Source organism: Myxocyprinus asiaticus, chromosome 23 (genome assembly GCF_019703515.2).
Source record: "Myxocyprinus asiaticus isolate MX2 ecotype Aquarium Trade chromosome 23, UBuf_Myxa_2, whole genome shotgun sequence".
Lineage (NCBI taxonomy): Eukaryota > Metazoa > Chordata > Actinopteri > Cypriniformes > Catostomidae > Myxocyprinus > Myxocyprinus asiaticus.
In genome coordinates this window covers 12,595,636-12,607,213 of record NC_059366.1, presented here as the reverse complement: position 1 = coordinate 12,607,213, position 11,578 = coordinate 12,595,636, and the positions used below count along the sequence as shown (strand labels likewise).

Here is an 11,578-nt window from a genome sequence, read left to right as displayed (position 1 = left end):
CCACAGCATAACATTCCATCCATACCATAACATAAAGTAATCTAAATACGCTATGAATCCCAGATCACAAATATTTTTGAAATTTTACTGTTTGAAATAAAACACTGCTAAACTTATTTTGCTTCTCTGTGCAAGTGTGGTAAAGAGACCTTGTCCTCGTGTTTATTTCTTTTGTTTACTCACCCCCTGGTGGTGGAAACATTCAGTTAAAATTTTTATTGTCAATTCCAAGCCATGTTACACAAAATATCACTTTAGGAGACCCAGATTTATAGGAAAAATTTTGTACATACACAGTAGTATTATGTCAACAGTATAAAATGAAATAAAACTTTATGTAATGCTTGTGAAATGATTCACACTAAAAAAAAAACAGGTACATGGAGGCTTCACCATCACTATAACAGGTGAGGTGAGAGGTGTAACCACTCTGTGATGTCACACTGGATAGGTGTGAACAAGCATAGTTCTGTCTGGACTGAGATCAAATTTGAATCCTGCCTGTAGTCCAGAGAGAGGTGACAATGGACTCTGACAAACCTCAGCAACAGTATTCTGAAACTTATTCTGAAGTCACAGTCAGCTCAAGTGCAGGTAAGAATAATACATTTCTTAGGCCTACAGAAATATTCTAGTCTTATACCTGTTCCTGTAACAATATTATAAATGAATTATATATTAAAAAGGATCATTTTAATTATTGATCATTGTTTATTTAGTCCTGAGATGGCATTGTTGTTTTACTTTTTAATTGTACATTTTATTTTATTGTATTTGAAAATACAGTTCAAAGCTAACATGATCCACCTAACCTATTATTTGTTTTTACTTTTTATTTTATTTTGTTTTATTTTATTTTAAAATATAGCTCATAGCCTACATGAACCTACTAAGCTGTTTCTAGTAATATTAGGATAATCAAGGTAATAATTAGGATTTGTACTGCTAATATTTATAAATTAAATTTACATTTTATGTTTACATTTTAAACATGTTTAATATGTTTACATTTTAACATATTTATGTGTTTGAAAACAATTTTTTTTTAGGTTTGCAATAATAGCTAGAAATAATGCAAATATAATTTATCTCTATTACAGCTATGAAAAATCTAATATTGCTGGGAAACAACCATCTGTTTATAATTTACAGCCTACTTTAACTGATGCTTCCAAGACAATCACAAATCATTCTACAAGACTTTCTACAAAACCTCATCCATGTTAGTCAGCTAGATAAAGTTACCTTGGCGAAACATTTAAATCAGCAGAATTCTGATTATTTGACATCATCAAGTAAAGTTCACAAGGCTTAAGAACACATGCATATGATCAACAGATGTAAGACATAATTACAAGGCAGCTGAAAAGGTCAAGTGGCATTTCTGCCAACTGGCCCTAAACTCCTATACTGCCAATCGTAAAAATGACCATTATCCGAATTAACGTAGAATTTGGAATAAATAGATAATCACTAACAGATGTTTCTTAGACATTTCTATGTCTTGATCTAGATGAGGTGCAACCACTTTTTTGAGGTGGGACAGTATAATTTATTATCCATTAGATATTACCCCAACAAAGCCAATTTCAATTTTCTTTCACAAGCTTCCTATCCCTAACCCCCACACTAACATTGCAAATAGCCCCTGGTAACCAAGTCCCAGAATTTTACAAATTAGTCACTTTTTTGGCCATTGTTAGCCTAAACTAAATCCTTAGGGTTCTGGCATGTCTCTCTCTCACGATATTGAGTTTTGGTGGCAAAGCCTACCGTCTATTCAATTCCTAGACATTGTTTGGAAGCATTAAGGCTCTAAAATCCTTCATCTTCCTCTGAACACCATTTGAGAGATGTGTACCTGCAAACCCGACATCTCAGAGGTGTCAATAACTCTCAGTGTAAATTGCTTGTAACCAGAGATAAACCTAAATAAAGACTCTTTCTGTTTCATTAATATTTACAAAGAGGGAGGAGTCACGTGATGCCATGCGATGTTCGGACGTGTGAACGGCGATCTCTGCGCACTTTGCTAGTTTTAACACTATTAATATCATAAACCGGTGAGATTCAATACACTCTGTTCCATAACTGTTCTAGGAAGACAATATGTCAAAGAATTCAAAATCCTCTGGCTCTGGAGACATTAAAAGACACTTACGTGCTCAAGCTGATGCCCCTGACAAAGCCGCGGACCAGGGAGCTGATTTGGCCGGAGAAGTGATGGAAATTCGGTGAGAACTGTTGAACATGTCGGCAATGCTGACGAAGGTTGTTGCTGACTTGGAGGATCTTGCTGTAATACGTCGATCGATCACTGCCATGGAGACGAAATTCACTGAGGTGGTTACAAGAGTGGGGGATGTTGAGAGATGGATCGATTATCTGGAGTCATCAGAGAGGGAATTATCTTCTAAACCGCTAGCGGCCATGGTGGATTTGGAGCGCGTCTGGGAGAAGCTGGAGGATATAGAGAATCGTAGTCGGCGGAATAACGTCCATATTGTTGGAATTCCTGAGGGAGCAGAGGGTCAGAATATGGTGGAATTACTGGATGGGCTCTTTCCGAGTCTGCTCGACATAACAGGCCATAAGCTGGAAATAGAGCTAGCTCACAGGGTTCCGGCTCGGCGATCCACTGAGTGAGAAAGGCCCGATAAATTCTGGCCAAATTTCTGAGATCATCCGATAAAAATCTCTTGTTATGCAAGGCGAGGAGTAAAGGAAGGCTTTCTTGGAAAAACCACAGCATTTTCTTGTTCCCAGACTTTGCAAATTCGACAAGAGAGAAATGTGATCGATTCAAGGAATGCAAGAAACTCTTTGTAACACATCAATGGAAAGGAGGAGGCGAGAACCGGCTTGATAATATAAATAATAGTTTAATTATAAACTGAACCAAAAAGACAAACACACACAGGTGTCGGACAGCTGTCCGTAACTCTCTCTCTCTGTAGCACTGCCGTCTCCAGTCGGCCTTTATCCCTCTCGGGCTAATCAGCCTGATTAGGAGCCGGGTGTGTAGAATCACGACCTGGCCCCGCCCTCCGCCCTGCCACACTCTTACATCAACGGAAGTTCGCTTTTGCACTGATGTTCCCGGCCAAATTGAGAATAGATGCTAAGGATGGCCATAAAACATTCACATGCCCACAGCAAGCAATTGAGTGAGTAAGTTATTTTGTGGTACTCACGTTGCAGCCAAGTGAACCGACTCACTGAACATTCACTTGACTGTTCGAGGAACTGAGCGCCTATTTTGTTTCTTTTTATGCTGGTTCCGCCTAGCAGCTGGAGTTTGTTTTGTAGAATAACACTCCTTCAGGACAGTGTTGTGGATGAATCTCAGGTTCTTTGTGTTTATGCCTCCTATTGGCTGGAGTTTGTTTTGTGGAGTATTTCTTGCAAGACATTGGAGTGATTAGGTAATTTGTTGCACTCATGTAGCAGTTGAATGGGCTGGCTCACTGAACATTAGTTTGACTGTCATAGGAAAATTAGCAGCTTTTTTTTTTTCTTTTTTATGCTGGTTCCGCCTAGCAGCTGGAGTTTGTTTTGTAGAATAACACTCCTTCAGGACAGTGTTGTGGATGAATCTCAGGTTCTTTGTGTTTATGCCTCCTATTGGCTGGAGTTTGTTTTGTGGAGTATTTCTTGCAAGACATTGGAGTGATTAGGTAATTTGTTGCACTCATGTAGCAGTTGAATGGGCTGGCTCACTGAACATTAGTTTGACTGTCATAGGAAAATTAGCAGCTTTTTTTTTTTCTTTTTTTTTGCTGGTTCCGCCTAGCGGCTGGAGTTTGTTTTGTGGAGGAACACACCTTCGGGACAGTTATGTGGATGAATCAACATGTTCTTTGTGCTTATTCCACCTATTGGCTGAAGTTTGTTTTATAGATTATCTTTTGTTGTGTAATTCTGTCTCACAAAATTTGTATAGAAACACCGGACTTGAGCATTCCGATGGCAAAAGTGTCACGGGGGCTCTCGTAGGCGTACATGGACTGTTTGAGTATAGAGGGATGGACGCCAGTTGGCGCTGTCTTGCGCTGGGTTAATGCGCACGTTTTTCTTTTTTCTGTTTGTTTGGTTCTGGGGGAAGTTCGGGGTTTGATTGTTGCTCTACTGCTGGAATGTGGTCTTTATAATTTTGTTTTTGACACACAATCTATGTTTTCTCATATGTCAAAATGTCAAATGTTAATATGATTGGATTGTCTCTCTCCAAGTGGAATGTGAATGGGTTGGGGCACCCCATAAAAAGAAGGAAGGTTATTTCTCTTCTTAAGCGTAAGAAATGTGATATAGTGTTTCTTCAAGAAACGCATCTTTCCCCACAGGAAGCTGAAAAATTTGGGAAGATATGGGGTGGACAGGTTTTCTTTAGTGCTGGCTCAAGTAAGAGCAGGGGAGTCATTACACTGATAAGTAAGCATCTACAATTCAAATGTCTAAAACAGATTAAAGATAAATTAGGATGAGCCATTATTGTTTTAGCAGAATTTCAGGGGCAAAGTCTTATTTTGGTGAATATTTATGCACATAATGTTGATGATCAGGGCTTTTTTATAGATCTTGAAGGGATGTTGCAAGCCACTGGCACCCCTCATGATATAATATTGAAAGGAGACTTTAATCTTTTGATGGACTCGGTCCTTGATCATAGTGAAGCAAAAGCGTGTAAGCCCCCCAGAGCAACACTGGATGTGTTCACAGGATGTGTAAAAATCTTGGTCTTACAGATATTTGGAGACTTTTCAACCCATCTGGTAGGGACTATAATTTTTTTTTCATCAGTCCATAAGATTTACTCTGGAATAGATTTTTTTTATATATATCTAAGTCCCTCATTTAATCTGTTGTTGATTGCTCAATTGGAAACATTTTAGTCTCAGATCATGCCGTGGTGTGTTTAGAGGTGTTGCCACATACGGAGAAAAAGAAATCATATAGTTGGCACTTTAATGTATTCCTTTTGCAAAATCCTGAATTCCTACAAATGCTGAAGGCTGAAATCAATGTTTATATGGAGACCAACTGGTCCGCAGTATCCTCTGTGGGTATGGCTTGGAAGGCACTTAAGGCAGTTCTTAGGAGTCGGATCATACAGTATGCCTCATTCACCAAATAATCCAAAGCACAAGAACTCGTGGAATTGGAAGGGAATATTAAAAGTGCCGAAGCAGAGCTGAAGCGCCGAATGTCGTCTAATGGCCTCAGAGAATTGACCCGATTGAAATACAGATATAATACTATTTTGTCATGGAAGGTGGAGTTTTGGCTATTCAGGGCAAGACAGTCATACTTTGAGTCAGAGGACAAGGCAGGAAAACTTCTGGCTAGATATATAAAACAGAGAGAGTCTTTTTCTACCATTCCCTTGGTAAAATATGCTGGTGGTGAAATATTTACCTCGGCCATTGATATTAATAATGCTTTTAAAGAATTCTATCTTGATCTCTATAGTTCCACATCTTCGTCTACTGATGAAGATATTAGAAACTTTGTGGGACAATTAGAACATCCTAAACTGACGACTGAGCAAAAACATTCTCTTGATTCTGAGATAACCTTGGAGGAGCTTAGCCAGGTAATTAAGGCCTTGCCTACATTCAAGTCTCCGGGGCCAGACAGCTTTGCTGCTGAATGTTTTAGATCTTATGCTACAGAACTGGCTCCATTTTTACTAGAAGTTTATACGGAATCATTATAGAATGGAAAGCTTCCGCCAACCATGACACAAGTCCGGATCAGTCTGATTCTTAAAAGGGACAAAGATCCAAGTGAGTGTAAGAGTTGCCATCCAAATTCCCTGATCCAGCTAGACATTAAAATATTGTCAAAAATTTTGGCTAACCGATTAAGTTATGACATCTCTTATACATATTGATCAGGTGGGGTTTATTTGGGCCGTAGCTCTTCTGATAACATTAGGCATTTCATCAATATCGTGTGGTCAGTGGCGAATGATCAGACGCCAGTTGCTGCCATCTCACTTGACGCCGAAAAGGTGTTTGATATGGTAGAATGGGATTATCTTTTTAAGATTTTAGAAATATACAGGTTCGGGAATACTTTTATTGGATGGATTAAGTTACTTTATAGACACCCGGTAGCGGCGGTACATTATAGATTATTTTACTCTGGATAGGGGCACCCGGCAGGGTTGCTCTCTTTCCCCATTATTGTTCTGTCTTGCCCTGGAACCATTAGCAGCTGCAATAAGAAAGGAGGATGATTTTCCAGGGGTAGCGGCAGGAGGTGTGGTGCATAAACTTTTGCTTTATGCAGATGATATTTTATTATTCGTTACCGAACCTTCTAGATCTATGCCTTGCCTCCACAGAATTATTAATTCCTTTTCTAAGTTTTCAGGATACAGAGTCAATTGGTCTAAATCCGAAGCTTTGGCTCTGACAGCGTACTGCCCGGTAACGGCTTTTCAGCCGGGTGCCTTCCAGTGGCCCAAACAGGGCATTAAGTATTTGGACATTTTATTCCCAGCAAATCTGTCTGATTTAGTTAGAGTTCATTTTGACCCCTGAATAAAAACATTTTCGGGCGATGTGGGCAGGTGGGCTTTGTTACATTTATCTATGATTGGGAAGGTTAATGTTATTAAAATGAATTGTATTCCAAAATTCAACTACCTGCTACAAGCTCTCCCTGTAGATGTCCCCCTCTCTTATTTCAAGTAATTTGATAGCATAGCGAAGTCCTTCATTTTGAATGGTAAACGTCCCAGATTACATTTCAGTAAATTGCACAGGCCAACTGACAAATGTGGGCTAGGCCTACCCAAGATTTTGTTTTATTATTATGCATTCGGTCTCAGACATTTGGCTCATTGGTTGTTTCCACCTGAAAGAGCCCCTCCCTGGTTTTGTATTGAACAGGAAGTTCTTGCCCCATTTTGCCATTGCACAGCCTTTCTATCAAACTAATCGGAAAAGTTAAGTTGCCCCCGTTATCTCACATTTGCACTCAGTATGGACAAAAGTGTCCAGAGTGTTTAATTCAGACATTTATTTAAATGTTGCTTTGAGCATATGGCTGAACCAAAATTATGTATTAATAAGTCCCCTTTCTGCTGGTCAGAGTGAATTGTGAGGGAGGTTAATACACTCTGTGACCTATATGAGAGTGCAGTGTTGAGATCCTTTGAAAATTTGGTTCAACATGTTGGGATTCACAAATCTCAGTTCTTTAGGTATTTACAGCTGCGCCACCTGCTTTGTACTATTTTTGGGAGTAACATACACCCCCCTAAAGCGGCAGATACTCTGGGAGTGGTGATTACTGCTTTTGGAAAAGGTCATGAGTCATCAGTGTATTACTCCCAGCTAATTCAGAGTCTGGGGGATGGAGCTTTAACTTCTATAAATAGATTATAGGAGAAAGATTTAAACTTGGTATTGGAGGAAGGAAAGTGGGCTAGGATTCTAAAAAATGTAAAGTCTGCATCTAGAGATGCAAGGGTGCGCCTTATGCAATTCAAGATTTTACATTGATTCTATTGGACCCCCTCTAGATTGTATAGGCTTGGTCTTAAAGGCACACCCACGTGCTGGCGATGCCAATCAGAAGATGGAGACAAAACCCATGTTTTTTGGTGGTGTGTTAAGATCCAAGAATTTTGGTTGAAGGTTCAGAGTTTTATGTGTGATGTATTGGGCACTCAAACTTCATTTTGCCCCAGACTCTGTATTTTAGGAGATGGGTCGGTCATCAATATAGGAGATAAACACATAAAAAATTGGGTTATAACCAGTGTCATGATCGGCAGACAAATTGGTTTTAGGGGATGGAAGTCAGCTGGAGTGCCCTCATTTCAAGAATGGTGCACAGAGATGGGAAGGGTGGCGGCTTTCGAGGAAGCGTAATGTAGAAGGCTGGGGAGTTGGGATTCATTTGATGGGAAATGGGCAGCTATTTGGCATTTTTGGAGGGCTCTCAGGGAGGGGCAGGTGAGAGAGAAGTTTAGTTTAATTTTTTTTTTTTTTTTATGCAGGTCTATATTCACGTGTGACCACATGGATGTTGTTGAGGGTCAGGTTGGGGATTGGGAGGGGTAATTGTGGGGTTTATTGTTGATTCTGTATATATATATATATATATATATATATATATATATATATATATATGTTTTGCTTTGCTTTGTTATCTATATGAATCAATAAAAAATGTTAATCGGAAAAATATTTACAAAGACAACTCATAAAGAATTCACATATTTGAATCACCCCACTGGATGCAGATGTTCAAAACCACTCGAGGAAAGACTCTGGGACATCTGAGAGCGTCAGGGGTGGCAGAGGACGAGCAAGAGCATATTCGTCACCATCCCAACGGAGACACCGAAATACCTTCAGCAATGAACAGCTGGAACAGCTTGAGTTAGCATTCAGACAGAACCACTATCCTGATATCTTCTACAGAGAGGAGCTGGCAAGAGCCACCAAACTCAACGAGGCTTGCATACAGATAACTGACATGTTTCCTGGTACGGTAACATGATATCTAACCTGTAGAAGTGAGACAGATAATGGATAGAGGGTTAAAGGAATAGTTCACTCAAAAATGAAAAGTCTGTCATTATTTACCAAAGTCCCTTTCAAGACAAGTCAGTCCACTCGGCAGCCATCTTGAAAATGCTCTCAGCTATTTTCTATGTAAAAAAGTGGCATAAAAGTACAGCTCCTGCCTAGCTAAATGGGGAAAGACCAAAATCTCCAAAACAGTTGGTCAAGATTACGACCAAATCCTATATTTAAAATCAGCAGTAAAATCTGACAACAGTGGTATCATAAATTTTGCCTCTTTAGCTCAGATCAAGGAAAAAATGCTATTTTTCAGGCTGGTCCATCTAATGTGCATGCGTTCTTGTGTTGACTGACAGGTGATGTCTGTACCTGAAAGGTGATTGGCTCTTTTACCTGTAAGTCGGGATTTCCATATCAACACCAGCCATATTGGGTGTTCCAATTTCTCCCATTCATTTTAAGACAAGTGCTCCTTCTCGGGCTAAACAATCTCTGTTATTTACTTACCTTTATGTCACCATACAGGTTTGGAATGACATGAGGGTCTGTAAATAATTACAGAATTTTCATTTTAGGTGAGCCATACCTTTAAGATATGAAATTACAGCTACAAGGAATAATAATTTATTTTTGTGCTCTAACTTTTAGGGTAAGGATTACAGAGTGCAACAGGGGGTTTCTGGAAGCAAAAGTCCTATTCATTTTCTCAATAGGCAAAAATTTATTTATTTTTTAACGGTAACTTATACACTTTTAAAGACAGGCCTGCCATGAGCTGCAAGGTTGTTTATTTTCTTTTGAAGCCATCACTCTGCATTATTTAATCTTATTTTATTTTTTTTACAAAGATCATTTATGATAGCATAATTTCTGGTGAATAACTACACTACCCGTGATCCTGAGGGGGAAAATCCACCAATCAGAGAATCACAGCAAACAAAGAGCATCTTTGCTTTGCACTGTCAATGAAGCAACCCAGTCCCTACACTGTCAAACTATTTGTATATTTGTGTACATCAGTATATTTTGCAATTACATAGAAATCAATAGTTTTATATGTTTCCATCATTTTTTATTCTATTACATCTTTCGCAATGCTTCATTCCCTCATTAAAGACACTAAGTACACAGTCTTGTACCTTCGTCTTTTCGTCTAATTTTAAAAATGTTTTTGCTTCAAATCACAGTTTGTGATGTTGTGATTCATGTCGGAGCTGGTTAATTTGGTTCATGGCTTAGAACTCTTTTTTGAAGAATTTAATAAAAACCCTATAGAAGAAGTGAATGGGGAAAATACTTCTGGAACCAAGGTGGCCGAGAAAGGGGGCGTGCACTGTTGCGTGCTATTGTGGAACTCCATTGATATAAACTAGAGAACTGCACTGTACATGTGAAGGATTCACTGATATGGATTCCTGCCCAAGCCGAAAGGAGGTCCAAACAGGTCCATGATAGTTAAAGGCTTCGTCAGATCAGTCGTGCTGATTACCTGCCTGTTTTTCTTTCCCTGCAGGTATGGTTCCAGAACCGCCGTGCCAAGCAGCGGAAACAGGATCGAATCACCCAGAAAGTGCTACCAGTGGGCATGATGCCAGGGCGCTGACCTCTCTTTGGCAGCATGTGTGTGTCTTCCTCTGCTATGGGGCTGCAGTACCAGTGCCCTCATTCCCTGCCACGATTCTCTTCAGTGGTTCCTCTTGGAGGCTATCCAATCCATCTGCACTCCAGTAGTCATTTCTCTTGTCTCTCAGGCCCCGTTCCATCACAGGCCACTAGACAGCCTGATGACTGGTACAATCAACTGTGCAACATTGGCCCATCCTCCAGTCTGCCACCTGCTTCAATGCTCTCTCTTGCTTCTGTGTCAGCACTAGAATCTGCAAGTCACTGGAACTAGAGTTAGCGATGAGAGCTCCATAGGGTTATTGTGTTGCTGTAAACATATCTAGCTCTTTTGTGTGTGGCACAGGAGTTTGAATTACACACGAGGGTCTGTAAATTACAGAATTTTCATTTTTAGGTGAACCGTTACTTTAAGATATGAAATTACAGCTATTTGTAAATTGTTATTTTTGTGCTCTATCTTTTTAGGGTTAGGATTATAGAGCACAACAGCAGGTTTCCGGAAGCAAAAGTCCCATTCTTTTTTTGACGATAACTTGTATTTCTAGCTCTTTTGCTCTTTTTGTTCTTCAACTGATATACATTATAGTAGGGACCAAAAGTCAGAGACAAAAAGTGAAATTCTTTTATTTTGCATTTTTCTAATTAAATACAGTTTTTTATATATATAACAAGTTAAAGGATATTACCTGTATAACAATTTGAGTGAAAAGCTGATATGAAAAATGTACATGAATTCCAGAATTTCTAAGTATTTGGTATTACCTCTTTTGCATTAAAGGGACAGTTCACCCCAAAAAAAAAAAAATCTCTCATCATTTACTCACCCTCATGCCATCCTAGATGTATATGAGTTTCTTTCTTCTGCAGAACACAATGATTTTTAGAAAAATATATCAGCTCTGTAGGTCCAAACAATGCAATCAAAAATGACTAGTGACCAAAATTTTGAAGCTCAAAAAGCACATAAAGGCAGTATAAAAATAATCCATAATACATGTCTTCAGAAGTGATATGATAGGTGTGGGTGAGAACAAGATCAATATCTAAGTCCTTTTTTTAGTCCTCCCTGCCCAGTAGGTGGCAATATGCACAAAAAATGTGAATCACCACCCACAAAAAAAAAAAAAAATAAAAAAAAAGGTGGAAAGTGGAAATTTATAGTAAAAAAAAGGACAAATATTGATCTGTTTCTAACCCAAACCTATCATGTTGCTTCTAAAAGACATGGATTTAACAACTGGAGTCGTATGGATTACTTTTATGCTGCCTTTATGTGCTTTTTGTAGCTTCAAAGTTTTGGTCACCATTCACTTGCATTGTATGGACCTACAGAGCTTAGCTATTCTTCTAAAAACCTTTTAAAGCCACGTTTGTATTCTGCAGAAGAAAGTCATACACATCTGGGA

General features: G+C 39.0%; 1 pseudogene; it reads left to right on the top strand.

The window, feature by feature from the left end:
- Positions 1-524: 524 nt before the first annotated feature.
- Positions 525-10,443, top strand: LOC127413764 (homeobox protein prophet of Pit-1-like; annotated as a pseudogene).
- The last annotated feature ends 1,135 nt before the right edge of the window (positions 10,444-11,578 follow it).